At 45.4% G+C, this 27,018-nt stretch overlaps 2 long non-coding RNA genes across 3 annotated transcripts in view; one reads left to right on the top strand and one right to left on the bottom strand.

Moving 5' to 3' along the window:
- LOC103784339 (uncharacterized) overlaps positions 1-27,018 on the top strand; it is a 269,859-nt gene that overhangs the window by 32,388 nt on the left and 210,453 nt on the right. The window lies entirely within an intron of this gene.
- LOC103784338 (uncharacterized) lies at positions 630-16,855 on the bottom strand. The gene is made up of 5 exons (XR_609960.4): positions 13,275-16,855; positions 8,361-8,414; positions 7,958-8,100; positions 7,624-7,751; positions 630-6,981 (listed from the first exon to the last, which is right to left on the bottom strand). It is a non-coding gene; the product is annotated as an uncharacterized LOC103784338 (long non-coding RNA).

The following is a 27,018-nucleotide window of genomic DNA, read 5'->3' as shown; positions in this document are numbered from 1 at the left end:
ATGGGCTCTGAAGGGAATTTCAGAGTCTGACCTTTAAGCTGCTTCTGATTGAGATTCAGTACCTGGCTTCTCTCCTCCTGTCTTCTATCCTCCCGCTCCCGCTGCTGGGCATGTGATTGCTGCAGCTTGCAGTGTCCCGTGCTAGCATGCCTTATCCAATTTCCTCTGCACAGTTCAAATATAATAGGAACAGATGCCTGCTAGAAAGATGAATTGGAACTAGGACTATGTCATTGAGTTATTGAATTGTTTTGATGGCTTCCACAGGCTGATGCAGTCACACAGGGCAGCTACAGCTTCAGTTTTGTCTGGCTGTTTATCAGCTTTGGAGTGAGTTGTAACAGAATTCCTTCCTGCACTGTGGACTGCTCCTCAGCTGTGAGAGCCCTGCCACCATCCAAATCCCCAGCAAATGTGATATGTGAGGCTGGCTGGGTGGATGTACCCTGGACACAAAGCTCTTTTCTTGTTTTCCTCCCGCTCACCCAGCTGGTAGCCTTGTCGTGCTATAGTTGCTCTTTTAGCACATCTAGGTATCCCAGGTTGTGGACATCAATAGATCAGATCCAATAGGCTGCAGCTGCCTGTAGAGGGATGTTGGGAAGTGTGCAGGTCTGAGTTTTTATCCTACTTGCAAGTACACACCTCAGCTGGCCCCAGTTTCCACAACACTCATGGCTCAGAGACAAAGGCTTTTATTAAAGCTGCATTTCAGTTCTCTTTGAACTGAAGTCCCATGAGCAGGAGGCGGACAGGCCAAGATACTATTTTTGTGCAAAGTTTCCTCAATCTAGGCACCATGTACATTTTGGGTCAGAATTATCTGTTGTGGCAGTGTGTGTGTGTGAGGGGGTGCTCTTCTGTGCATTGTAGGATATTTGGCAACATCCCTGGCCTCTACTCAATGGCTATTGTTTTCACAACATCTACAGCCAATATGAACTGCTGCTCTATGGTATGTACAAACGTGTGCACTATTTAAACACTCTTGAGAAAAAGGACCTCCTTGGAACAAAGGCAGATGAGTACCTTTCCTGGGTGGCACTGGATACAACGATGCTTGGCCTCTGGTCTGTGGCCCAGAGGTAGACAGTAGGCAGCCACATGAGCTGGACATCCATCCCCAAACATGGGACATTTCTTTGCCATTATCAAAGAGGGGAAGGCCACTTGGTAGACTCATTTTTTCATGTGATTAAGGCCTACTCACTAGTACACTACTAAGTCATTAGGGACCAATAAAATTTGTCATTTAAATCAGAGATGCACTCAATGACAACATACCAAATGCTGAAAATCAACCATCAGCTACATGTTACCTTCACAGGATAAATTTCTAGAATAAAAGAATAAACCTGAATTTTGTTAAAAAATGTGATCATTATATTTTCTGATGGTGGAGTGTAAGTATGATAGATTGCTTCTGTGATCATCCTAGTGTGCATGCTAGTAATGCAAAATGCTTGCCCCCTTCCCACTGGTAGGGTTTGAGCATGGCCAGGGTGAGGAGGTGTTAATGTAGTTCTCGTGGTGAAGGTTGTTGGGTGGCCCTACTACTGAAGTTAATGCTGCCAGCATTATATTTTGTGATAATAAATGCAAATTTAGACCTCAACTGGTTAAAATAATTTTAATATATAAAACATTAGGAGATTTTCACTCCAAGCCATATCTGTAATACTTACATGATTTTGAAAATCAATATTCAGATATTGACAATAAATCCAAGTAACATACTTTGTCCACATTATTGGAATTTTTATGCTGATTGGATATGGTGGCAGTCTCTGAACCATGTGAGTGCTGAACACTCACAAGTTTAGTGATCCAGAGATGACACTGATACAGGTACATGTCTAGTTTCCTTCTGACGGCCTAATATGAATCAAATGTCAGACTTTACCCAAATACTGAGGGTTCTGCCTAGTTTATTCAGGACTAATTAAAGTTTCTCTAAAATGTCTGCTCAGCATGATGGTTCACACCTGCAATCCCAATGACCTGGGAAGCCAAGATAGGAGAATCACTTGAGGCCAGGGTTTGAGACCAGCCTGGGCAACATAGTGAGATTCTGTCTCTAAAAAATAAAAAAAAAAATTAGCCAGGTGTGGTGGTGCCTATATAGGTGGTACCTCCTATAGTCCCAGCGACTCAGGAGGCTGAGGCAGAGGGATCCATTGAGCCCAGAAGTTGTCAGCTGTAGTGAGCTATGATTGTGCCACTGTACTCCATCCTGGGCAATAGAGTGAGACCCCATCTCAAAAACAAATAAACAAACAAACAAATAAATAAATGTGTTCTCCTGAGAAGTCTGACATCCCCCTGGGCACCATGGTCAGGATCCTACTGCAGAAGAATTAACCAAGGTGGATGCTGCTTGTATTAGCTTGTTTTCCCATGGCTATAAAGAACTACCTGAGACAATAATTTATGAAGCAAAGAGCTTTAATTGACACACAGCTTTGCAGGCTGTACAGAAAGCATGGTGGGTGAGGCCTCAGGAAGCTTACAATCATGGTGGAAGGTGAAAAGAAAGGAGTCACATCTTACATGGCTGTAACAGGAAGAAAAGAGCAAAGCAGGAGGTGCTACATACTTTTAAACAAACAACTCTCATGAGAACTTACTACCATGAGAACAGCAAGAGGGAGATCTGCCCCCGTAATCCAATCACCTCCCACCAGGCCCTTCCTTCAACATTGGGGATTACAATTCAAGATGAGATTTGGGTGGGTTCACAGAGCTGAACCCCATCATTCTGTCCCTGGCCCCTCCCACGTCTCATGTCCTTCTTACATTTCAAAATACAATCATGCCTTCCCAACAGTTTCTCAAAGTCTTAGCTCATCCCAGCATTAACTAAAAAATCCAAGTCCAAAGTCTCATCTGAGACAAGGCAAACCCTTCTGCCTATGAGCCTCTTAAATAAAAAACAAGTTAGTTACTTCCAAGATACAATGGAAAATGGGGGTACAGGCATTGGATAAATGTTCACATTGCAAATGTGAGAAACTGACCAAAACAAAGAGGCTACAGGCCCCATGCAAGTCTGAAACCCAGCAGGGCAGTCATTAAATCTCAGAGCTCCAAAATAATCTCCTTTGACTCCATGTCTTATACCCAGGCCACACTGATGCAAGGGGTGGGCTCTCAAGGCCTTGGGAAGCTCTGCTCCTGTGGCTTTGCAGGATACAGTGCCCAAGGCTTCTTTTTTGGGGTGGTGTTGAGTGCCTGCAGCTTTTCCAAGGGCACATGCAAGCTGTCAATCTACCATTCTGGGGTCTGGAGGACAGTAGCCCTTTTTTCACAGCTCCACTAGGCAGTGCCCCAGTGGGGACTCTGTGTGAGGGCTTCAACCCCACATTTCCCCTTCACACTGTCCTAGTAGGGGTTCTCCATGAGGGCTCTGCCACTGCAGCAGACTTCTGGCTGGACAACCAGGTATTTCCATACATCCTCTGAAATCTAGGTGGAGGTTCCCAAGCCTCAATTCTTGCCCTCTGCACACCTGGAGGCTTAATGCCATGTGAAAGCCTTTGTGGCTTCTTGATTGCACCCTCTGGAGCAGAGCAGCACCTCTGAAACATATCTGAGGCCCTTTTAGCCACAGCTGGAGCTGGAGCAGCTGGGATGCAGGGAGCAGTGTCCTGAGGTTGTGCAGGGGAGCAGAGCCCTGGGTCTGGCCCATGAAACTATTCTTCCCTCCTAGGCCTCTGGGCCTGTGATGGGAGGGGCTGCTGTGAAGGTCTCTGAAGTGCCTTCCAGGTATTTTCCCCATTGTCTTGGCTATTAACATTAGGCTCCACTTTACTTATGCAAATTTCTGCAGATGACTTGAATTCCTCCTCCAAAATGGGTTTTTCTTTTCTACCATGTAGTCAGGCTGCAAATCTGTAATACTATATGATTTTGAATATCAATATTCGGATATTGGCAATAAATTCAAGTGACATGGTTTATCCACATTGTTGGAAACTTTTACTGTCTGCTTCCCTTTTAAATGTAAGTTTCAGTTTCAGATTATTTCTTTGCTCATGAGTACAAGCTTAGGCTGTTAGAAGCAGCCAGGCCACATCTTGAGTGCTTTGCTGCTTAGAAATTTCTTATGCCAGTTACACTAAATCATCTCTGTCAAGTTCAGAGTTCCACAGATCCCTAGAGTAGGGGCACAACACTGCCAGTCTGTTTGTTAAAGCATACCAAGAGTGACCTATATTCCAGTTCCCAATAAGTTCCTCATCTCCATCTGAGACCACCTCAGCCTGGACTTTATTGTCCATATCACTGTCAGCATTTTGGTCACAACCATTCAACAAGTCTTTAGGAAGTTCCCAATGTTCCCTCATCTTCTTATCTTCTTATAAGCCCTTCAGACTGTTCCAACCTCTGCCCATTACCCAGTTCCAAAGCTGCATCCACATTTTCAGGTAACTTTATAGCAATGTCCCACTTCTTGGTACCAATTTTCTGTATTAGTCTGTTCTTGCATTCCTATAAAGAACTACCTGAGACTAGGTAATTTATAAAGAAAAGAGTTTTAATTGACTGAGTTCCACAGGTTGTAGAGGTAGCGTGGCTGGGGAGGCCTCAGGATGTAACTCCTTCCTCTTCGCCTGCCACCTTTCAATCATGGTGGAAGGTGAAGAGGAAGGAGTTACATCTTACATGACTGGATCAGAGGAAGAGAATGAAGAGGGAGGTGCTACACTATTTTAAACAACCAGATCTTGTGAGAACTTATTCACTATCATGAGAACAGCAAGGGGGAGATCCGCTTCCATGATCAAATCACCTCCCACTATGCCCCTCCTCCAACACTAGGGATTACAATTCAACCTGAGATTTGGGTGGAGGCACAAAGCCAAACCATATTGCTGCATTCTTTCATGTTTCTTAGGCTGTTCTATATTTTTATTGGCTGTTCTTCTCAAATTTAATGATAAACTGCTATTGATTCAGCTTCAGACTTACTAATATAGTTTCTCTAATAATTTTGTTAATCCTTCAGTGTGTATTGTCACATGAACTATGATTTGACTATGATTCACTCACACCTCTACCACACAAATACACCACTGAAGTTTGTTTATATACAGTTCCACCTCCCCAAATTTGCTTTTACAGTGACAACTCACTTGTGTCATACTTATTGCATCCTTGTGCTATTACAAGTTGTCTTGGCTTATCTGGGGTTCTAACAAGCCCACATAAACTATTTGTACCTTGCTCTGGGTTCCCCAGAGCAAACTTTGGGGCAAGGTACAAATAGTTTATGTGTACCTTGCTCTGGGTTCCCCAGAGCAAACTTTGCGGCAAGGTACAAATAATTTATGTGAGAGGTGATCCCAGTGAAGGAGTCAGAGAGTGGGATGCTGGGGAATTTATCCATGGGTTCTCATCTCCCACATGTGGTGGGTTGCCCCAGAGGGTATTGATTTTTCAGGTTGTGTTTGTGTGTAGCTTAGCAGCCTTCTGCTGCTTTGGAATGCAGAGAGACAAGTGGCCCCTGCCTGACTTGGAATTCCTTGCAGAGGTGTATGGAGCTGTCCGACACTGCAGTGCTGAAGTTGGTTGAGCTAGGAGGATGTGGCATGTTATCTATCCTAAGGACCTACTACACAAGTGTAATACAACTACTGGGTTATTTTTAAGGTAATAGGGCACAGTTTTAGAGTACAATGAAAAGTCTTGTGCAGACATAACTTTTTGTCATTTCTCTTATTGATATATCTTCAGTGCCTAATACAAAGTAGAACAAATAAAATTTGTTGAATGTATCAATATAAAATCAGGTGCATGAGCGCATGTTATTCTTTTCTAAAGTAAATAACAATGGTTTAAAAAATATGTTGCTAACAAGAAGTCTACTCTGATAGTTTGTTCCTCTCCAATTCTTTGTCACCTCTCTTCTTTTCTCTTTGGAAAGGAGAAAGGGTCAGAAAGGTTTGCCACAGGCTCTTCTGCCTACTTGCGAGCAGCTGCTCTAAATCACTTTCACTAGCAGAACTGCTGCCAAGCTCTGAGGAGACAGTCATTTTTGTTTTTGAGACAGAGTCTCGCTCTGTCGCCCAGGCTGGAGGGCAGTTGCACGATCTCTGCTCTCTGCAACCTCCGCCTCCTGGGTTCAAGCAACTATCATGCCTCAGCCTCTTTAGTAGCTGGGACTACAGGCATGTGCCACCATGCCCGGCTAAGTTTTGTATTTTTAGTAGAGACAGGGTTTCACCATGTTGGCCAGGCTGGTCTCAAACTCCTGACCTCAAGAGATCCACCCGCCTCGGCCTCCCAAATTGCTGGGATCACAGGCGTGGGCCACTGTGCCTGGCCCTGAGGAGACAGTCTTTACCCAGGGTTGGAAATCTTGGGACTTGAGGTAATGAGACACAAGACAAGAAGGTTCCACTGGAAAAGATTAACCAAAGGTAGCAGGGATCCCCTTTCTTTGTTATTTTAATGGCAGGGTTTGGGTGTTCACCTTACCCTTTAGTTTTTACAACTGGGTTTTGTCATAAACAGCATTTGTAAAGTTTCGTCAGAATACGAATTGGCTTTGCCTAGTTTTCAGTCTTCACTACTCCTTCTCCCTTGGGTTGTAGCGGGAAATCATTCAGTGCACCGGCCAGTGGATCAGAAACACATCCTTTTCCAAGAAGAGACTCTGTGTAAGCTTAGAGGAGTTTATTAAATTAGTATGTGGGATATAATTTCACCCAAGTATAAAATCCGTAGCTGCTTTTAAAGAAATGAAGTTGTATTACAAACAATTTCCCTGTCACCTGCACAAGTCATGTTAGTTAGAGGTTCAATCTTCAGTTCTGTCAGCATGGGTGATCCGTTCCAGAGATGCATGGCTCCTTGGAGGGCCTTCCTCAGGAAAGGAAATCACTCATGAGACAGATGAGCCTTCCTGGGTTTCACACGGTACATGCTGACACTTCACTAGCAGAGGTGGGAAGTCGTGGATTTCATTACTGCAGTGCACTAAGGGCCAAGGAAAAAAAATCCAATTTGCTACTGCCTCAATGACTTTGTATTTTAATCAAATGGATAAGAAAGAATCATTAACTGATGCTCAGACTGATTAAAATTCCAGTGAGAAGGAAAAGAAATGAGATTGTGACAGCAACAGAGGGTCGCTCATTCCCTGGCACTCATGAATCTGTAAAGTCACACGATGTTGATTTTCACCAGGAATGTGGACTGAGAAGGCCCCTGCAGATGTGGACAATGAGTACGTGGCCTGATCACTATCCAGACAACACCATCAGTCCACATCCTTGCCACGAAGTCAGGTGCCTACCCTTCCTGGAATGGTCAGAAGTGAATTAAATGTCTCCTTCTATGATGAAAAAGTTTCCTTTTCCCTACACAATTGAATCTTGATATAAAATCACAGAAACTTAAAGATGTGGCCACAGTAGTAATTATCTGGGTATGTACAGGGTCACTGGAGGCATAGGAGAAAACAGCAAATGCATTTGAAAGCACTCCTGAAAGCTACAAAATGCTACTCAAATTTAGAGTGCCTGTTATTGTTATTATTACTTTTCCCATCCCTGTCATTACTCTGATCACTGCTATTGCTAGAGTGAAGTTTCAGACAGCACACACTTTTTCACATACCTTGTCTGCTGGACAGTCAGAGACCAGAGGAGCAGTTGGTCAATGGAGACCTTTTCCACGGCAGATTTCTCTTCCTGATTTACATGTAGCTGTCCCTGGATGAAGCCTTGGGATCCCAGGAGACAGGACTTCCTCCAGGGAAGGAGAAGGAAATCTGGTCAGTGAAGTGTCCCAGTGGAGAGGAGGAAGACACTTAGAGCAGCTTGGTAGCCTCCATTCATTCAGAGTTCATTCCTCACACCCTCCTTCCACATCCCTTCCATAGTGCCTACTATGTGTTTTTCCTGATGCTGCATTCCCTACCTTTCAAGAGGTGAGAAAAAGGAGCACCCACCTCTGACTCCACAGTCGTGTTGTTAGAACCCTCAAGGGCTGCTAGGAATGGCTTTGGCTGCATCCAAAGGGTAGGGCTCCAAGGCACTTGTGCAGGCTGGAAAGTGGGGACCGATCGGCGAAGACGTGGGAAGGGCAGACGATCTTTAGGGAGTAAGCAGGAAATGCATGATAAAGATTTGAGACAGTTTGCAGAAAGAACAGGTGATTTAGAAATACGAAATAAAAACAAAAATATACAATAGCCAAACAAGATTCAAATCAGACCCTGGAGACAAGGTTGGTGGATAAACTAAAATAAAGACATACAGGATACAGTGCCCCCCACACTTGCTGCGGTTGAACAGAGAATTGGGCTTAAGCTTTGTAGTGGTGGGTGTGAAAGGGGATATAGAGCTGCTTACCAGGTCTGCCATTCCAGGAGTCAGAGAATCACCCTGGCCAGCTTCATGGTATGACTTAGATAAAAGCAAAAGAGACTTTTTTTGCTTGCATGCTTGGATGTCATCTCAAAATCTAAAAATCTCAAAATCTAAACCTTCCTAATCTAAACCTTCCTAATACCAAGGTCTTCCGTCCTTCTTGGCTAGGAGTTTTCAGTTCATACCCAACCCAGGCACTGAGATTTCTCTAAGGTGACCACCTTGCAGGTGAAGGGGCATTTCCTCTTGGAACCCCCAGATCTCCTCTTGTCTTCTTCAAGGATGACATAATTCCAGTATTTTGAGATTTGATTTAAATAACCATTACTTACATCATCATCTTGCTAATTTAAAAAACATTCTATTACTAACTGAAGTCTTTTTTTTTTTTTTTTGAGATGGGGTCTCACTCTGTCACCCAGGCTGGAGTGCAGTGGCACAATCTCGGGCCACTACAGCCAACCTCTGCCTCCCGGGTTCAAGAGATTCTCCTGTCTCAGCCTCCAGAGTAGCTGGGAATACAGGCTTGTACCACTACTGCCCAGCTAACTTTTGTATTTTTAGTAGAGATGGGGTTTCACCATGCTGGTTAGGCTTGGCTTGAACTTCTGACCTCAAGTGATCTGCCCGCCTCGGCCTCCCAAAGTGCTGGGATGACAGGCGTGAGCCACCGCCTGCAGCCCTGAAGTCTTATTTTTTTTTTTTAAATGGCATAAGAACACCAAGGTGGTTATGATTGCGAAAACCTTCATGTGGGGGCTCAATAGCAGTGGTCAAGATAAGAGCGCTCATATAGTGCTTACTATGTACCAGGCACTATTTTATGTGCCTCATGTATGTGAGTTCATGTGAGCCCTGCTGCACTCTGTGAAGTAGGGCTGTGCTCAGGTAGACCCAGAACCTGGCATTGCCCAAGGTCAAAATGTGGTGTTGCTGGGGTGAGTCTGTTCTCCTAACCTCCATGCACACCAATATGTTCTCTAGAAAGGAATGCCCTGTAGTGCCAGTCCTCAGAGACAACCTCTTTGAATAGTGAATCAAACCAGAACATTTCATGCTTCTACCAACATATGCGAATGATGCACATTGTTTGCTCAACTTGCATTTATTCACTTAATTCCCCTTGGATAGGTTTTCATGTCAGTATACAGGACATTTATTAATAATATTCCATTGCATGGATGCACCAAACTTGATTATTGCACATTTGTGTTTTTTGTCGTGATAAACTATGCTAAAATGGTCTATTTTTTCTTTGTGAACCTTGAAAATATCTTGAAAAATTCCTAGAAGTAAGATGGCTAGACCCAAAAGCAAATGTTTTCAATAGTTAACAGCTATTGCTAAATTGTTCCCTATGTATCATGCAAACATTTACACTCCTATTTGTTTGCCTGTTTCTTTATGCTCTGGGTGACACATAATATGTTTATTAAATGACAATTTTTAAAAAATTTATTTTATGATTCCTAGTTTCTACGCCAATATCAAATTCTAAAGTGTCTGAATCATCGAGATGCAGAAAAATCTTAATTCTGTGACTTCTAAAAAATGCAAAGATCTGTGCCTATGATTGTTTCAGAGGATCTGCCTCTTACTGGGAGACTGCAAAGCGGTGGATTTGGCCATTTGATGTACCCTACTCTGGCAGAGATAAGTTGGGAGTTTTGTTTAGCCTTTGAGAAGTCTCCTACTCCTTTGAATACCTTCTCCAGGATGGCATCTCCAGAATCTTGGGCTTTCTGGTGCAGTTTTGGTTGGGGGATGTTTCAGTGGGTAGGAAAGAGCTCAGTAGGGAGAAGAGCCCTTGGCCCATTTCCCATCCAAACGCTGGAGGAATCATTCACTAGATATCATCTTTTTTGAAGCCCAGGAGCAGAACTATGTGGGGCATCTCAAGGAGAAATGAGAAATCACACTGCTCTTATCCCTGCAGCCAAGTGGGGACACAGTCACCTGGCCTTTCTCCTGGCCAGGTATTCAGTTTGCCAAGAAGCCTGCCAGGATCGGACAGCTAGCTTGGTTAGCACTCTGAGAGTGTCTCCATATTTTAGAGGTAGATTCACATTAGCTAAGCTAGAAAGACTGGTGTATAATACCAGAAGGCCCATTTACTTAATTTACAGTGAAAACTCCAGTATGGCTGACACAGAGCCTGGGTGGTTTGAAGGTGGTGAGATCCTCTGTGGGAAGCTGAAAATTTGAAGTTCATTTGTAGGGCCTAGGATTTAAAGCTGGTTGAGCTGGATGGTTAATGATGCCAGGCTTCACATCCATTTTACAACAGGCATCCTCTTGCCACTGGGAAGGGAGGGCCAAACCACCAGTTAGGACTTTCATTGACACGGCTGGCTTCTCTCTGGCTGCCTCTTCTTCTCTGCCATCTTTCCCACACCCGTCCTGACTGGCATGCTGTGTGTGCTGCTCCTGGAGACGTGATGAGCAGGTTCTAGCAGGACCCAGCCTGGGAGCTTCTGCTCTTCAAGGCCATTCCAATCTCTCTGCTCCACCCGTTACAGATATGATAGGCCTCCTGGTGTATCCCTGGAGGGGACTTTCTATTTCTAAGTAAATGAAGGATTCTTCAAGTTAAAATAAAGATCTCTTGGTGAGTGTGAACCGGTTCTGGGGGTTTGGCATGGGGAGTCAGGGTGAGGAAACAAGTGTGAACAGCTACACAGTGTGCTCAGTGTGCTTCTACTGCAAGATAATACTCCCACTGTGAGACTGTGCTGCCACTGTGAGACTGTGCTGCCACTGTGAGAATGTGCCCCCACTGTGAGAATGTGCTCCCACTATGAAAATGTGCTCCCACTATGACGAGATAGTGCTCCCACCGTGAGACAGCGCTCCCACCGTGAGACAGCGCTCCCACCGCGAGACTGCGCTCCCACTGCGAGACTGTGCTCCCACTGTGAGATAGTGCTCCCACTTGCAAGATAGCACTCCCACTTGTGAGATAGCGCTCCCACTGCAAGATAGTGCTCCCACCGTGAGACTGTGCTCCCACCGCGAGACAGAGCTCCCACTGCGAGACTGCGTTCCCACCGTGAGACTGTGCTCCCACTGCGAGATAGTGCTCCCACTGCGAGACTGTGCTCCTACTGTGAGATTGTGCTCCCACTGTGAGATAGTGCTCCCACTGCGAGACTGTGCTCCCACTGCGAGACTGTGCTCCCACTGTGAGACTGTGCTCCTACTGTGAGACTGTGCTCCTACTGTGAAATAGTGCTCCCACTGCAAGACTGTGTTCCTACTGCGAGACTGTGCTCCCACTGCGAGACTGTGCTTCCACTGTGAGATTGGTGCACCTGTGTTGGTTTTGTATGGGCAGATTTCCTTTCCTATGATGGCCCGCAGTTATTGAGAGTCCTTGCCTGCAGGCCTGTTTGGAAATAATTGTGAGCATTGGTAGTACATCTGCTGACTCCCTGTGTGTCAGAAAGCTAGCGCGCCCAGGCCCTGCAGTGCTGAGAGCCAGGTGGTTTCACGTGAAGCAGGGAGTCCCCGGCAGGGGCAGCTCCAGGTGCTTCTCTCAGTCTGGGATGGGCCAGATGGGTGAGAGACCAGGGAAGACACCAGATCCTCTATCAGGCTTAGCCTGGAGAAAGCTGGCTCTGTGCTGAGACTTGTTAAATATGCTCAGATGTTTACTTTCCATGATTAAAACCCATTTTAATTTTCTCTGTGATATTCTGCCCTTCCATGGATTAGGTAACCTGATTTTAAGGGGATACATTTCTATCCCCATTGGACACCTCCATAAAGCTATTTTCATTTTCAATTTAAAAAAGAAGTGGTTCACACATACCGCTTTTTTTTCTTCTTCTTCTGAATTGTCTGTGCCATAAGTAGGTGCCTGTATTCAGTATCATCTAGGATATGTCTAGACTGTGCCCTCGACTGACGTCACTGCTGACCATTATTGTTACTTACAGTGATCTGACGGGTGACTTCACATCCGCAGCATTTGCCATTCATAACAGAAACGAAAGAGTATGTTAGCAAGGCCAGGTACCTCGGTGCTTTTGTTATTTATTTTTAAGAGTTCAGTGTTTCTCTATTTAAATCATTTGCACTGGCCCTGTAAATAATTTAATGAGCACATGTCTTTTCTTATAAAATAGTTATTTTCCCAACTTAGCAAAAATCAATTTCCTCTCCATCCATCCTCTCTCCCACTCCCTTATAAAACCAAGCCCGGTGACCACGCCCTGCTTCATTTACTCCACATTCAGCAGGATGAGTGGTGGAGCTGCCAGTCTTCGAGGGGCGCTAGTTCTTAGCCAGTCTTTTTGCTTCTGAAATTTCAGTGGAAATCATATCTTAACAATAATAGCTTTTGATATATACCGAAAGTTCTGAGAAAACTCGTCTATTTTTATTTTCATTTCTGTAGTGGTAAATCATGAATTATTTAAGAAGAGCTATAAGATGGCTTTTTTTTTCAGCATTGTAATCACAAGGATAAACTAGTTTTACTCTTTTGTTTTTGGTGTAGAAACATCAGTATATCATACTAGCTACACTTAGTCTTGAAAGCTTCCAGTGCATCCAACCATTTTCATTACTTTGGCAACTGATACTGAGTTTGTGTAGAATCATAGCAATTAACTTATTTGGCTCAAGAATTCATATCATGGATTGGTCATACCTAAATATTTCATCACCTCTGATGTTTACTGCAAGGGACAAGTTGAGATAACCAAGTTATTTTTCTGTTTGTTATTCTATCTTTCATTGATGGTTCCAGAAGGATTTTGGAGTGCATCAGCAATGTTAATACATGAAAAACATGTTGTTTTCTTTTTTTCCCCTGAATCAGATGCCCTGGAATGAAATGTAAAGACTGTGAATGCAAATGTAAAAATATAAGAAATAAAATGTTCACCTTACCTCTCTGCCTTTCCTCCACCTTCCCCCTTCTAATCTGGGCTGTCAGAACGGTTCAGGGGGGCTCTGTTCCAGTCCATTCTCCCAGCTGCTGGAAAATCACTGATCTTGAAGCCCCTCTCTGACCACAGGCAGCCCCAGGGTTTCCATAGCTGCAGAATTCACAGTGGTTCTTTTCCAGGTCCTTAGCTCAGCACTCAAGGGCATGTGTGCTCCCTGTGAACTTCTCTCACTCATGGTGACGCTGCACTTTCTCACAGCTCTGGGTACCCACCCCACCCCCATCCTGCCTGCTGCAATCCTATTGATTCCTGAAGGTCTGCTCAATGCCTTCTGCTATGTGCCTCCACGATGCCACATGATACTCCAACTCCTTCTCCATGGAATTCCCATCAAATGACTATTATATTCTCATCCCTTCCAGATACATACATGCTTATATGTTATATAATGCCCAGTGCTTTAAGTTACTCAGCTCAAAGCACTAGACGTTACATGAAGTGGCCATTTGCTATGGACTGACTTATGTCCTCCCAAATTCATATTTTGAAGGCCTAACTCCAAATTGACTATATTTGGATATACAGTTTTTAGGGTAATTGAAGTTAAATGAGGGCATAAGGGTAGGGTCCCAATCCACAGGGATTAGTGGCCTTATAAGCAGAGGAAGAGAGAGAGATCTTCTGCACGCTCCCTGCACAGACTTGGAGGAAAGCCATGCAGGGTCATAGAGAGAAGGTGGCTGTCTGCAAGAACCTCCCCAAAACCTGACCACGCTGGCACCCTGACCTTAGACTTCCAGCCCCCTGAACTCGGAGGAAATGCATTTCTCTTGTCGAAGCTATCCAGTCTACGGTATTTGTTATGGCAGCCTGAGCTGAGGAATACACCACACATTAAAAAAGTAAGGACTGTGTGCATTTGGGAAGAAGTCATCTAGTCCTGCAATTAGATTTGGGAGGCAACTATAATGCAGAAACAGTTTCTGAATTTGTGAATTTCCTATTTCTTTGCTTCAGAATAGTTTGACCTTTAGACATGCAGGCTCACAGATCGCTGAAAAATCACAAGGTCTGTGATGAAGCTGTAAAAATAATTGAAACGATTTGTTTTTCTAACCCTGGCTCTATCCATCTGATTACACTGTAACTAATATTTGCTGCAAACCCTGTGGACAAAAATTATTCATAAACTGCAAAGAAATTGCACAGCCATGAAAGAAATCAGTGTGTTAAAAGGGCCATGTTTTCTCCCTCTAAGCAATAGAGAACCTGTGAGACACTTTGTTGTACAATAAATAAATAAATAAATAAAATTAAAAAAGAAGGAAAAATAAAAGAAGAAGGAAAAAAGGAGGGACCCTGAATACTGAAGAAACACTATTGAACACTGTGAGTTTTCAGATTGTTAATATGAAATCCTCTCCTGATTATTTATTTTAACAGGGTGCCCGTCAGTGTGATGCTCTTTCTCCCACTTGGGACCCTTTCCAAGGATGTATTAGTTAATACAAAAAGCACTGTCAGCAAAGGCACTCACACATGAGACAGCTGGAATTGATCCATTCTGGAGGCAGAAAACTTGGCAATCACTGGCTATCAATAAGCAGAGTGAGTGACATTCTCGGGATTAGTTGCTTATCCAGAAGGTGTGAGCCCTCTTTAGGGTTTTAGAAAATGTGTGCTTACTTAGGTTGTATTTCTGTGTGATGACGTGTAGGAGGAATGCAATTTACCCTGGATTTTTGTGAAGCAGGGCTGCCATGCAACTGCAGTTATCCAGCAAGGAGCAGACCACATGGGGTCCCACCAAGAGACACCTGGAGCCCCATCACTGGGGGCTCACTTTTGTCTTCTATATGTTGGAAGAGCAGTATATGCAAATCATCTAAGCTTCTCTTCTGTCAGCATCCCAGTTTCTTCTACTGCTCTTGCCAAACCTGATCAATTACACCCTGGATCAATGCCACCATCTGTCACAGGTGGCCCCGTGGGTTCTGGGTGACTAAAGGGAGACACAGACCAGCTTTAGAATATTTTATTTTTGTCTCTTGGGACTCCAGGAGCTGAGAAAGTTTTCATCTTTGGTTTGGCTCAAAAAAGAACATTCTAAGTAAAGAAGGAACACAGCTTCCCTGTCCTGCCAATGCCCTGATCCCCTCCCTGCTTTCATTCCTTCCCAATTCCATACCCGCCGACATCTGGTGATGCAGCCTGCAGGAAACACAGGGAGAGGCGGGAAGACAGCTCATTCCTGGAACCTTCGCTTTATGCTGAGAGGTGTTTACTTTGTGTGTGTGTCCAGCATCTTGCCGTTCTCTACCAGTGTGCATTGAGTGTTGAGGGTGGAGCAGGCATTTCAGCACCAAGGTAATCACTCAGGTTCCATCTCCTGTCTGACATCCACTGGCCAGAAAAGTATTGTTGTTTAGATAAGTAACATTTAGATGTGTCTTAGTCTTGGCTGCTGTAATGATATACCATAGACTGGGTGGCATATACACAACAGAAATTTCTTTCTCACAGTTCTGGAAGCTGGAAAGTCCAAGATTAATGTGCTGGCAGACTTGGTGTCTGGTGAGGACCCACTTCCTCATAGATGGTTGTCTTCTCAAGGGCAGAAGCAGCGAGGGTCTCCCTAGGGCTTCTTTTATGGACATTAATCCCATTTATAAGAGCTCCACCCTCATGACCTAACCACCTTCCAAAGTCTCCATGTCTTAATACCATCACCTTGCAGCTTAGAATTTCAACATAGGCACATGAACATTCAGATCATAGCAAGGGGTAAAGCAGAGCTGAAATATTCTTGGACAAAGGGAATGCAGATTTTTTTTTTTTTTTTTTTTTTTTGAGACGGAGTCTCACTCTGTCACCCAGGCTGGAGTGCAGTGGCACCATCTCGGCTCATTGCAACTTTCACCTCCTGGGTTCAAGTGATTCTCCTGCCTCAGCCTCCCAAGTAGCTGGCATTACAGGTGTGCACCAGCACACCTGGCTAATTTTTTATATTTTTGGTAGGACAGGGTTTCACCATGTTAGCCAGGCTGGTCTCGAACTTCTGACCTCAAGTGATCCACCAGCCTTGGCCTTCCAAAGTGTTGGGATTACAGGCATGAGCCACCGTGCCCAGCCAGTTGTTCGTTAAATAGAAAAGGAAATACAGGAGTCTTAGAGGAAGATAAGCTTTGATCCAGACACACACAGGGCCTCCCTTGAGTCTAGAACGGCGATGCAATTCCAAAGGAAGTAGGTTTACCAAGGTCTGCCTCCCTATCCCTATGTCAGAGCCATTGTGTGCTGACTGTGCTGGGGGTGTCAAGAGTGAGAGAGAAGGTGTGGTGTGAGGGGCTCCACAGGCAGACCCCTTGCTCAGAGCATCTCACTGGGCTGCGATGGAGAGCTCTAGGAGAAGCACTTTTCCCCATGCACCCACAGTTCTTTGATGGAGCAACGTTCCCCCAGAACGCCTACAGTGCCTGGGCTGATTCCTTCCCACCCTGCCCTCTCCAGAGGCCAGTTATCAAATCTGGTGCAGAGTGCACTCCCGGGCTTGGTGAAGCGTGGAGAGTCTCAGGTTCTTGGTGAGCATTTGGTCCCCTCTGCCAGGACTGCAGGATTCAGAACAGCTCACAATCTCAGAAATGAACAAATCTAACTTTGAGAACTTTCTGGTGTATTTTGAATGTATCCAGGACTTTCCTCCAAAGTTATTTCTTATAGGCAGAAAATGATTTTGTTGCCATCTTGGGAGAAAGAACAGATGGAAGTGGCTTGATTAAACCCTTCTATGAGAGCAGAAGAATTTATAGCAATATTGAAATTGCTCTATTCTTTCTATGAATGCGGGAGGAATAAATCAAGAGGTTGTAAGTTTAGGACAATAATAGTATAGTGATGACTTCACCACTGCACACACTGTTTCTCCTTGGGCTTAGAGAGGCATGCCACAGCATCCTGGAGTAGGTGAGGAGAATGCAGCCTTCAGCCACTTTCCCAGGGCTAGACAGCTCCCTGGCTTGGGTCACAGGATGGAGTTGCCAAGCTCCCAATGCAAAGCCTCTAGATAAATGTGACAGTGCCAGTCTTGCATTTTGCCTGTTTCGCCACACACTTCTGTATGTGAGTCACAATCAGAAGGGGAGGATGGACAGAGAATTCAAAAGAGCCAGGCTTCAGTGTTACTGCCCGCCCAGTTGCTCTCCACAGACCAGCACATTTTAATCTAAGAAAGTGGCTGCCCACGTCAGCAGAGGGCTGGGCAAGCCCATAACTGTGATTGCTGAGGGCTCCACCTTGCAGATGCTGCTGAGCCATTTTTCATACCATTTGATCAAGCATAGCTTCCTACTGCATGTTGAGATAGCTTAGTCCTGACCAATCAAAGAGCTCTAGGTGGTTTCATTATTTTAAACTAAGCTGTCTTCTCACCCTTGTCTCCTCCTCCTCCTCTTCTTCTCCCCCATCCTGTTCCTCCTCCTCCTCCTCCTTCTTCTCACTACATAGCAGGTCAGTGTTTGGACTCCATGTGCCTGGGGATTGGGGAGTGGGAGGGGAGGGGACACTAATGAGCTGTCTATCAGAGGATACATTTGCTGGGGATCTGGGTTGAAAGCACGGGATGCCAGGGTTTGGTTTACCAATCTCCTGACTCCGCTGCTGTAGCGGGTGACAGATTTTCCCAGAAGTGGCAATTAGAGAGAAGTGCAGACCCAGGGGTGGTGCTAAGGTGCCTACTGGGTCATGGTCCCTTTCTGGGTCGAGGAAGGCAGGGCAGCCGGTCTTCCTGACAGAGAGACTTGTATCTGACTATTTTGAGCTCCAAGAGGAAAGTGGTGTGCACCTTGCACTGTGCCTTGCTGCAGCCCACAGACCTCAGTGCAAACATTTTCAAAACCAACATGCCTCTCCAAGGAGATGGGCAAACGTGTAAGAGGGAGGAGAGGCATATCTCTATTCCAAGCTTGCACAGCTTAGTTGCCGACCTTTTTAAGGTAGATTAGCTCTTTTATTTAGGGAGATACTGTACTTGGGATCAGGATCCCACATACTTAAGGCATCAGAAGGGCCCTTTGGCCCAGGAGGCAGGAATTAGGATTAGGATCTGGGGCCCCTTTCAGAGTTAATGAAATTAGAGCCCAAGGCCCTCCTGGGGGTCTCAAAAGCTTCCCCAGAATGGAAGAAAAGGTGAGCCTTCCATTTGGTCTTTATTTCTCAGGAGGCTCCAGGCCAAGGTGCAGGACCCTTTGCTGTTGTGTCCGTGGGGACAGGGGCTCCAGGCCACTGAGGAGATGGCAGCAACTCCCAATGCACAGTGGAGGAAAGTCACCACCGAAGATGTCCCCTCCTGCTCCCTAGCCCATCACCCAGGTTTTGGTTCATTGATTAAACATGTCCTATGCAGGGGGACTGAGTTACAAGCCAGAATGTTGTAGGATACACTGACAAGACCCCCATTAATCCTGACCTGTAGGCTCGAGCTTGTCCAGGCTCTGAGGCCAATATGGCCCCTTTCACAGGAGAGATAAGGGGATGCCCCATCCTAATCTCCAGAGGCCACATCACAGCAGCCTTGCTGCTGGCCCTGACTCCCTTCCCTGGGATGTGTCCTTGTTGTGAAAAAAATTCCTGTTCACCCACCTGTTTCCATCCTGGGCTTTGACTCCCCCATCCTGAGCCCCGGCCTTTGCTCCCCTGCCTCATACTCTGGCACAGTCCATGGACACATGAGGGGCAGGACATTTGTGGGAAATCAAAGTGCACCATAGCTGGCCAGCACTGGCCATCCCCGGGAGTGGAGTCGATGGCGGGACAGGCTGAGGTCCAGCTCAGCAGGAGCAGGAGGAAGGTGGGGATGGGTGGCCAGGAGGGGTGTCCACTCCCAACAGGAGGAGAACACGCGATGGGCAGGGCCTGGGAGCTTAGGGGGTCCACTCATGGTTACGTTTGTTTCCCCAGGAGAGGAAGCAATTGAGAGGGACCGAGCACATACGGATAGAGGTGGAGTTTTGAGTTTGGCAATTAAGAGGAATGAATTTTCTTTGTCTTCAATCTTTGGTGTGCTCTTGCCATCTTTTAACATTTAGTCCTTTCCACCTCACTTTTCTTTCTTTTAAAACTCTCTCAGTCTCTGAGTGTATTTCCAGCAGTGCCCATCTATCTGTTTGTGGGGACTTCCTTTTCCATAGCTGGGGCAGCTTCTCTGCTACTATTTGGCTCTTCTTCATCATTTTTTCCAACTCCCTCTGTTGTTTTATGATATGTATCTTGAGCTCTTCTTTTATCTTAATTTTAAATATTTGCTCCATAGAGGACATTTTCATTAAGCCCCTTCCTTCCTGAGGAATTTTCTTGCCATCTGTTCATTTCATAGCTTTTGCTGAGCACCTACTCTGCATCAGGCTGTATTCCAGGGTCTGTGGACCCACATACAAACAGGAAATAATCTCTATGAGAAGAAACCAGAAGGCAGGACAACTGGAACAAAAGGGGTGTCCCTGCCTGTCTCCTGGATCAGCTGACTTCCTTTTGCACTTTAGGCCAGCACAAAGGGCTGGGGACTCTGGGGGCTCTGCAGCCCATCCACGCTCCTGCTCACCCCTTCATCCAGGAGTGGTCCCTCCTGACATCCTTGGCTTTGCTGACCACGTCATAGGTCTGCAAGGGCTGGTGTCCCCTCCTCCAGGTTGGCTTGCTCAACCTAAGCTGCTCTTCTTCATGAAACTTGGGTCATTCTCTACAGAGCTTCCATTTCCATTCTTATTCATTTTATCTTTTGTTACTTTCAGAGAGGAGGAGGGGTGAGATGTCTGAACATCAGAAGTCTGTTGAGGGGAATGGGAAAGGTGACCACCATATAATTATATTAGTTTCCTGGGCTGTCACATTGAATTACTACAAACTGCAGGACGTAAACATCAGAAATTTATTTGCTCACAATTCTGGAAGCCAGAGGTCTGAAGTCAAGGTGCCAGCAAGGTTGTGCCCCCTCCAAAGTCTCCAGAGGAGGATCCTTCCTCGTCTCCTCCAGCTGCTGGTGGCTCCTGGCAACCCTGGTGGTCCCCAGCTTGTAGCTTCATCTCTCCCTGAAGGGGACCCCTGAGAGAGCTCAGGGGGAAAGCAGGGGGAAATGACTGCCCAGTTCCCACATCGATATGGGGCAACCCCCATTGGACAAGGTGGTTTCAGCAGAGCGGGGGACAGCATTCCCCGCACCCCCCATCCTGGCTCTCATGATCTCAGAATTGAGCACAGAGGAGCTCCTGAAAGTTCACGAACAACATCTGCCCCACGAAAGACACAGGGCTGATGGAGAATAGCTACTGAGAGCACCCACAAAGGAGCATTAGAAGATGTGGGAGCACCCGAGGATGTGGGAACACCCATGAGGGAGCACCAGAGGTCCTGAAGCATCCACAAAAGAGCACTAGAGGATGTGAGAGCAGCCACAGAGGAGGAACAAAGGATATGGGAGCACCTAGGAGGGAGTATCAGAGTATGTCAAACCCCCAGAAGGGAGCATCAGAGGATGTGGAACCCCCAGGAGTGAGCATCAGAGGATGTGGGGGCCCCAGGAGGGAGCATCAAAGGATGTGGGAGCACCCAGGAGGGAGCATCAGAGGATGTGGGAGCACCCAAGAGGGAGGACAAATGATGTGGGGCCCCCAGGAGGGAGCATCAGAGGATGTGGGGCCCCCAGGAGGGAGCATCAGAGGATGTGGGAGCACCCAAGAGGGAGGACAAATGATGTGGGACCCCCAGGAGGGAGCATCGGAGGATGTGGGGCCCCCAGGAGGGAGCATCAGAGGATGTGGGAGCACCCAAGAGGGAGGACAAATGATGTGGGAGTCCCCGGGAGGGAGAATCAGAGGATGTGGGAACCCCCAGGAAGGAACATCAGAGGATTTTAGAGCCCCCAGGAGAGAGCATCAGAGGTCCTGGGAGCACTTGAGAATGCTTCTGCCATTGGTGAAGAGGGAACAGGAAGAATCAATTTCTCACCATGGATGTTGGCCAGGACCCAAAATATTCATACTAAAACATTCCCTTTCTATGACACCATGATGTAACTTTGTAATTTCCCTAAATGTGTCAATCACATGGGAAGGACGGACATGGGGCTGAATGAGATGCATGGAATTGGGTAAATGAAGAGCTCTAAACAGAGTGTAAATTCCACTGAATTCCATTATAGAGTTAGAACCATCCATTTTTGAGTTTCCAAGTTTGTGACCACAAATTTTAAATTTACCACATTACTAATTGACACAACTACCTTCTCTAACATTGGACAAGAAGTTCAGTAAATCAGATAGTCTTCTGGCTGGGTCTTGTAGGATAGTTCTCAATTTGTCCTGATTCATGATATATTTTCCAACCTGTGTACTTACTATGAACATCAGTGGGCCTTGGCTTAAGGGAAAACAAGAAAACCTGCAGAGAAACAGAATCCAAAATCGCTTTTCACCTTTCTTCATTGAATCCTCAATGGGTGTCCACCACTAACTGAACTTTAAGTAAGAAACACGTCTATACCAAGTGTCAGAGCCAGATACTCCGGTTACCAAAGGTGGAGAGGCTTTGGCGGTGGGGGACGAGGTGTCACAGAGTCAGCCTTGAAGGTGTATCACAGGGCTGGGCAGAGACCAATGTTGCCTTCTGGGCCAGCTACACACTGGCCACATCCTTTTATTTTCTTCTTTACTGAGGTATAATTAAGAAATAGGAATTGTGTATATTTAGGGTGTACAACTTGATGTTTTGATATATGTGTACATTACAAAATGTCACCACAATTAAGCTAATTGACATGTCCATTACATCACAGTTACTTTTGTCTCTCTCTCTCTGTGTGTGTGTGTGTGTGTGTGTGTGTGTGTGTGTGTGGTGAGAACACTCTAGATCTACCTCTTTGCTTTAAAAAGGAAGAAAATCCCCCATCCAACAACGTAGATGGCCCCGGAGGATGTTATGCCAAGTGCAAGAAGAGATGAGAAGGACAAATGCTACATGATCTCATTCCTATGGGCCCTGCAACAGCCACATCCTTCTTGACTGAAGACATTGGCCTTGCCTTCTATCAGGTTTCCCCTCTCCTGGGGTTCCTCTGCCTGCTCTCTCAAGAGCATGGGCACATGGAACATATACACGTGCCCAAGATGGGTCGGCCGCTCAGCCGAGCCTCCCAGTGCTGCCTGCCAGGCTGGTGGGACCCGTCTTCTGGGGACACTGCACTCCCCTGCTCTTCTGAGCTGACCCAGTGTTGAACCCCCCTTTTTTTCTGGCTCATGTGGTGCTGCCTGGTGTCAGAGCCTGGCCTTCTCAGATCTGCCTTGTCCCTGCACAGCCTGAACGCAGGCCCCCAGAATAGTCCTGGCTCAGGGCCTGGAAAAAAAATCACCTAGTCAGAACACCAAATTACAACTCAGAAGGTTGCTTAGTGAGCATAAAATTGGAGCAAAGAGAAGTGGATATTCTGAAAGGATGCTTCCGATGTGCTGTGATAGCAAGATACATTGTTCTTTTCAACTCTGGGGCTATTTCCAGAAAAAGACCTGGGAGGGGACCTCTAAAATTGGGACATCCATCCTCCCAGACAGTGCTGAAGGGCATGAATGCACTCCTCCCTCTCCTTCCTTTGTTTAAAATATTCCTATCATTCTCCAAAGGCCTCCGCAATTACAGCATTATGCATTACAGGTTTCAAGATTGCATTTAATCTTTTATTAGTTCCATCTGCATCACTTGCTTCCTGATGAGATTTTGAGGAGTTGCCTTAATCTCATCAGCCCTGTATTTACAGATCTTATCCTCATAGGATTGCCTCTGGGAAGATTTCTGCTGATGGGCAAATCTAACCGTTAGAGTCAAGGCCTGGATTTCATGCCACTAATCATGTCCATAGCCTGCATGGGGACAGATCACCTGCCCCCCTTGGGTTCCCAGGGCCTCCTGCTCCGAAGCTCCTCTGCCTATTTGCCCACAGGCTTTGCTCCTCTCCCAATGCAAGTGTGGCTTCCTCAGAGGCAGGTCTCTGAGTCTCCTGGCCAGGAAAGACCCTCTGATATGAACCCTGTAGCACTGCACACCTCCCTTCACAGTGCCCAGCCGTCGTTATTCTTCCCACCTTTAGGGTTTGAGTAGATGACTGTGTGTATTCATTTCCTAGGGCTACTGTGACAAAACATAGATTAGGTGGGTCCTACAGTTCTGGAGGCCAGAAGTCCAAGATGAAGGTGCCCTCAGGGGAGGATCTGTCCCATCTCTCTCCCTAAGGCTCCCTTAAGACTCTAGGGAGGATCTGTCCTGTGCCTCTCTCTGTTGCCCAGGCTGGAGTGCAATGGCATGATCTCGACTCACTGCAGCCTCCGCCTCCTGGGTTCAAGTGATTCTCCTGCCTCAGCCTCCTGAGTAGCTGTGACTACAGGCGCCCGCCACCACGCCTGGCTAATTTTTGTATTTTTAGTAGAGGTGGGGTTTCACCAGGTTGGCCAGGCTTGTCTCAAACTCCTGACCTCAAATCATCTGCCTGCCTTGGCCTCCCAAAGTGCTAGGATTACAGGCATCAGCCACCACGCCTGGCCCTCTCCCAGTTTCTGTTGGCCACAGAGGTCCTTTGGCTTGTTTCCACACTGTGCGCTCTAATCCTCCATCTTCACATGGCCGTCTTCTCTCTGCATTGTCACATCATCTTCTCTCTGTGTATGATGGTGCCCATGTTTCCCCTTGTTTTAAGGACACCAGACATATTGGTTAGGGCCCAAACCCTGAGGCCATTAGGCCTGATTTTACCTTGATTATCTCTGTTGGGACCTTCTTTCCAGATAAGATCACATTCTGAAGTCCTTGGAGTCAAGACTTCAACACTCCATGGCATCCTAACGAAGTCATTGACTTTCTTTGTTATTACTTTCAGCATATCCCGTCTGGCACAAAGGGAGCACAGTTGATCTGTGAACAGTGCAGAGGTTAGGGACTCAGACCTGCCTTGCAGTAGAAAATTTGAGTATAACTTTTGAATCCCCCAAAACTTAAGTACCGATAGCTTCTGTTGACCAGGAACCTTACTGATAATTTAAACAGAAGATAACACATATTCTGTATGCTATATGTGTTATATGCTGTATTTTTACAATAAGGCAAGCTAAAGAAAATAAATTGCTAATAAAAAATCATAAGAAAGAAAAATATTTACTATTCATTAAGTGGAAGTGGGTCATCAAAAGGTCATCGTCCTTATTATCTTCATGTTGAGTGAGCTAAAGAGGAGGTAGAAAAGGAGGGCTTAGTATTGCTATCCCAGGGATGGCAGAGTCAGAAGAAAATTCACATAGATGTGGATCCACAGGGTTCAAATCCACGTTGTTCAAGGATCAACAGTACTTCATAGCTGTCTGTTGAATGAGAATGAATGAATGAATGAAAGACGGTTATCTAAGGTCAGGTCTCCCTCCTCCAAGCCCCATGCACATGTGCTACCCTTCACCATAGAACTGCTCACAGGCAGCTAGAGGTGGTCTCATCATACAAGACCCAGTCTTTCTCCTCCAGTCCTCATGATTGAGAATCTAAGTTTGTGGAAATATTCAATGAATTTGCTTTCATCTTCCCTCCCTCAGATTAATGAACAGGAGAAGGAGGTGGGACAATAGAAAGAATACGGTCTTGGTAAGGGTCATCATTGCCAGATTTAACAAATAAAAATATAGGATGCCCAATTACATTTGAACTTTTCCCAAAATTGTGTAAGATGTGTTTATTAAAGTTATTTTTTGTTTATCTGGAATCCAGATGTAACTAGGCATCTTGCATTTGCCTGGCAACTCTGCTGTGGTTGGCACCTTACTGGTGGACTAGATTATTGAAAGTTGCAGGCAGATCCCTCCAGAGATTGAAAAGTGGGAGGTAGAAGGATGAGGAGCAGATGTGGGTAGGGCAGAGACTCAGGTAGATGTGCAGTGGCTATCTTTGGTCTTTCATCCTGTTGCTCCTGTTTAGGAATAAACAGCTCCAGGGCACCTCTCCACTTGTCACCTCTCCCTCTCCATTTATGCCATTTTCTCTCTTTCTGCCTCTTCTTTGCTTCATCTATGTGTACTTACACAGTTCTTACATGTAATTACTGACTTAACACTAGTAGTGTTTTCTGTTCTAATCCCTGTCTGCAAGCAATTGGCCTTGCATCAGATGCCCAGGATTGACTATTCGACTTCCAAGGCCATGTTCCCACTGTGAACTGACCTTTCATTGTTTGTGGATGACTTCCAATTCTCCACACTCAGGGACAATCTGGGTTTTACAGAGAAGCTTTCTAGGTACTAGGTGACAAGGTCTATTGTTATTCTCACCTACAAAATGGCAATAGCTATAGGCTAACCTCATACATTGTAAAGATTCAATTCAATAACTCAATTAAGGTATCATGGATGTAGCATATAGTAAGCACTTAAAGATGTTAGCTATAATCATTATCATGTTCATCACTACCACCACCACCACCACTATGTCATTATTATTATCATCACCATCATCATCACTATCATTGTCATCATCATCACTACCACTGTCATCACCATCATCACCATCATCTCCATTGTCATCATCTCCATCATCATCATCACCATCACCATAATCTTCATTCTCACCATCATTACCATCACCACCACCTCTATTATCATCTCCATCATCATCAACATTACCATCGCCATCACCTCCATTATCAATGTCATAATCACCATCATTACTGTCGTCATCACCATCTCAATTATCACCATGATCATCATCTCCATTATCACCATCACCATCATCACCACAATCTCCATTATCACGATCGTTATCATCATCATCACTATTACCATCATAACCATCATCTTAAATCTCACCATCATCATCTCCATCATTACCATCACCATCATCATCACTGTTGTTAAAAATCATGAGCATCATTGTCACAATCATCATCATTTCACCCATGTATCTGTTCGGATGACTTTTCCCCCTAAAAACCTGGATTGAGTTTAAGTTCTTATTTAACCCCCATGGAATAACAGTGCTTTCACCAAAATTTTAATAAATTATCCAGCTGCATACATCCTAAAGGTTGCCTTTGGGCCAACAGGATCCTGCTTCTACTGACTTAGTCTGCTGTAGCAATTATCTTTCCAGTGAGCAAGTGTGATCCTCTATCTGCATGGCTTTGATCCTGACATGAAATTCATCACTCACCTAAGAGTTTAAATATGTAGAAGACTTTACAGAACTTTCAGAGACATGGTAGAGTTAGTATTGTAGCTATGCAAACTTAGTTTTAGATAGTTCTATTCACGGCAGCCCCTCTCCATTTCTTCAATCTGTTTCTCATACTTCTGCCATGTTAGCTCCTTCTTTCTTCCTCTTATTCTCTCAAACCAACCCCCAATTTCTTTTCATATGTGCTGCATCTGCTGATAATTTATGTTCTCAAAGCCTTCCTTTTCTTGTAAGTAGCTCATTAAAGTGTTTCCCTAAACACTCTTCCCTTTCTAAAACTGAGTCTGGCATAAGCTATTCAAATATTAAAAGTTCTACTGAACTACAATTGGTTTGAAAGCTGCAGTGAACAGACTGGACTGCCTTCTTTTAAAGCACACTTTCCCTTTTAGCAATATAATTCTATTCAACTTTTGCTTTCAATGTGTGGCACCAAATCTCTTTCATCTCAAAAAGGCAGCAGTCTTTTCAAGAATACTCTGGAAACACCTTTCCCTTAA

This window comes from Pan paniscus, chromosome 4 (genome assembly GCF_029289425.2).
Source record: "Pan paniscus chromosome 4, NHGRI_mPanPan1-v2.0_pri, whole genome shotgun sequence".
NCBI lineage: Eukaryota > Metazoa > Chordata > Mammalia > Primates > Hominidae > Pan > Pan paniscus.
This window is presented reverse-complemented; position numbering and strand designations above follow the sequence as displayed.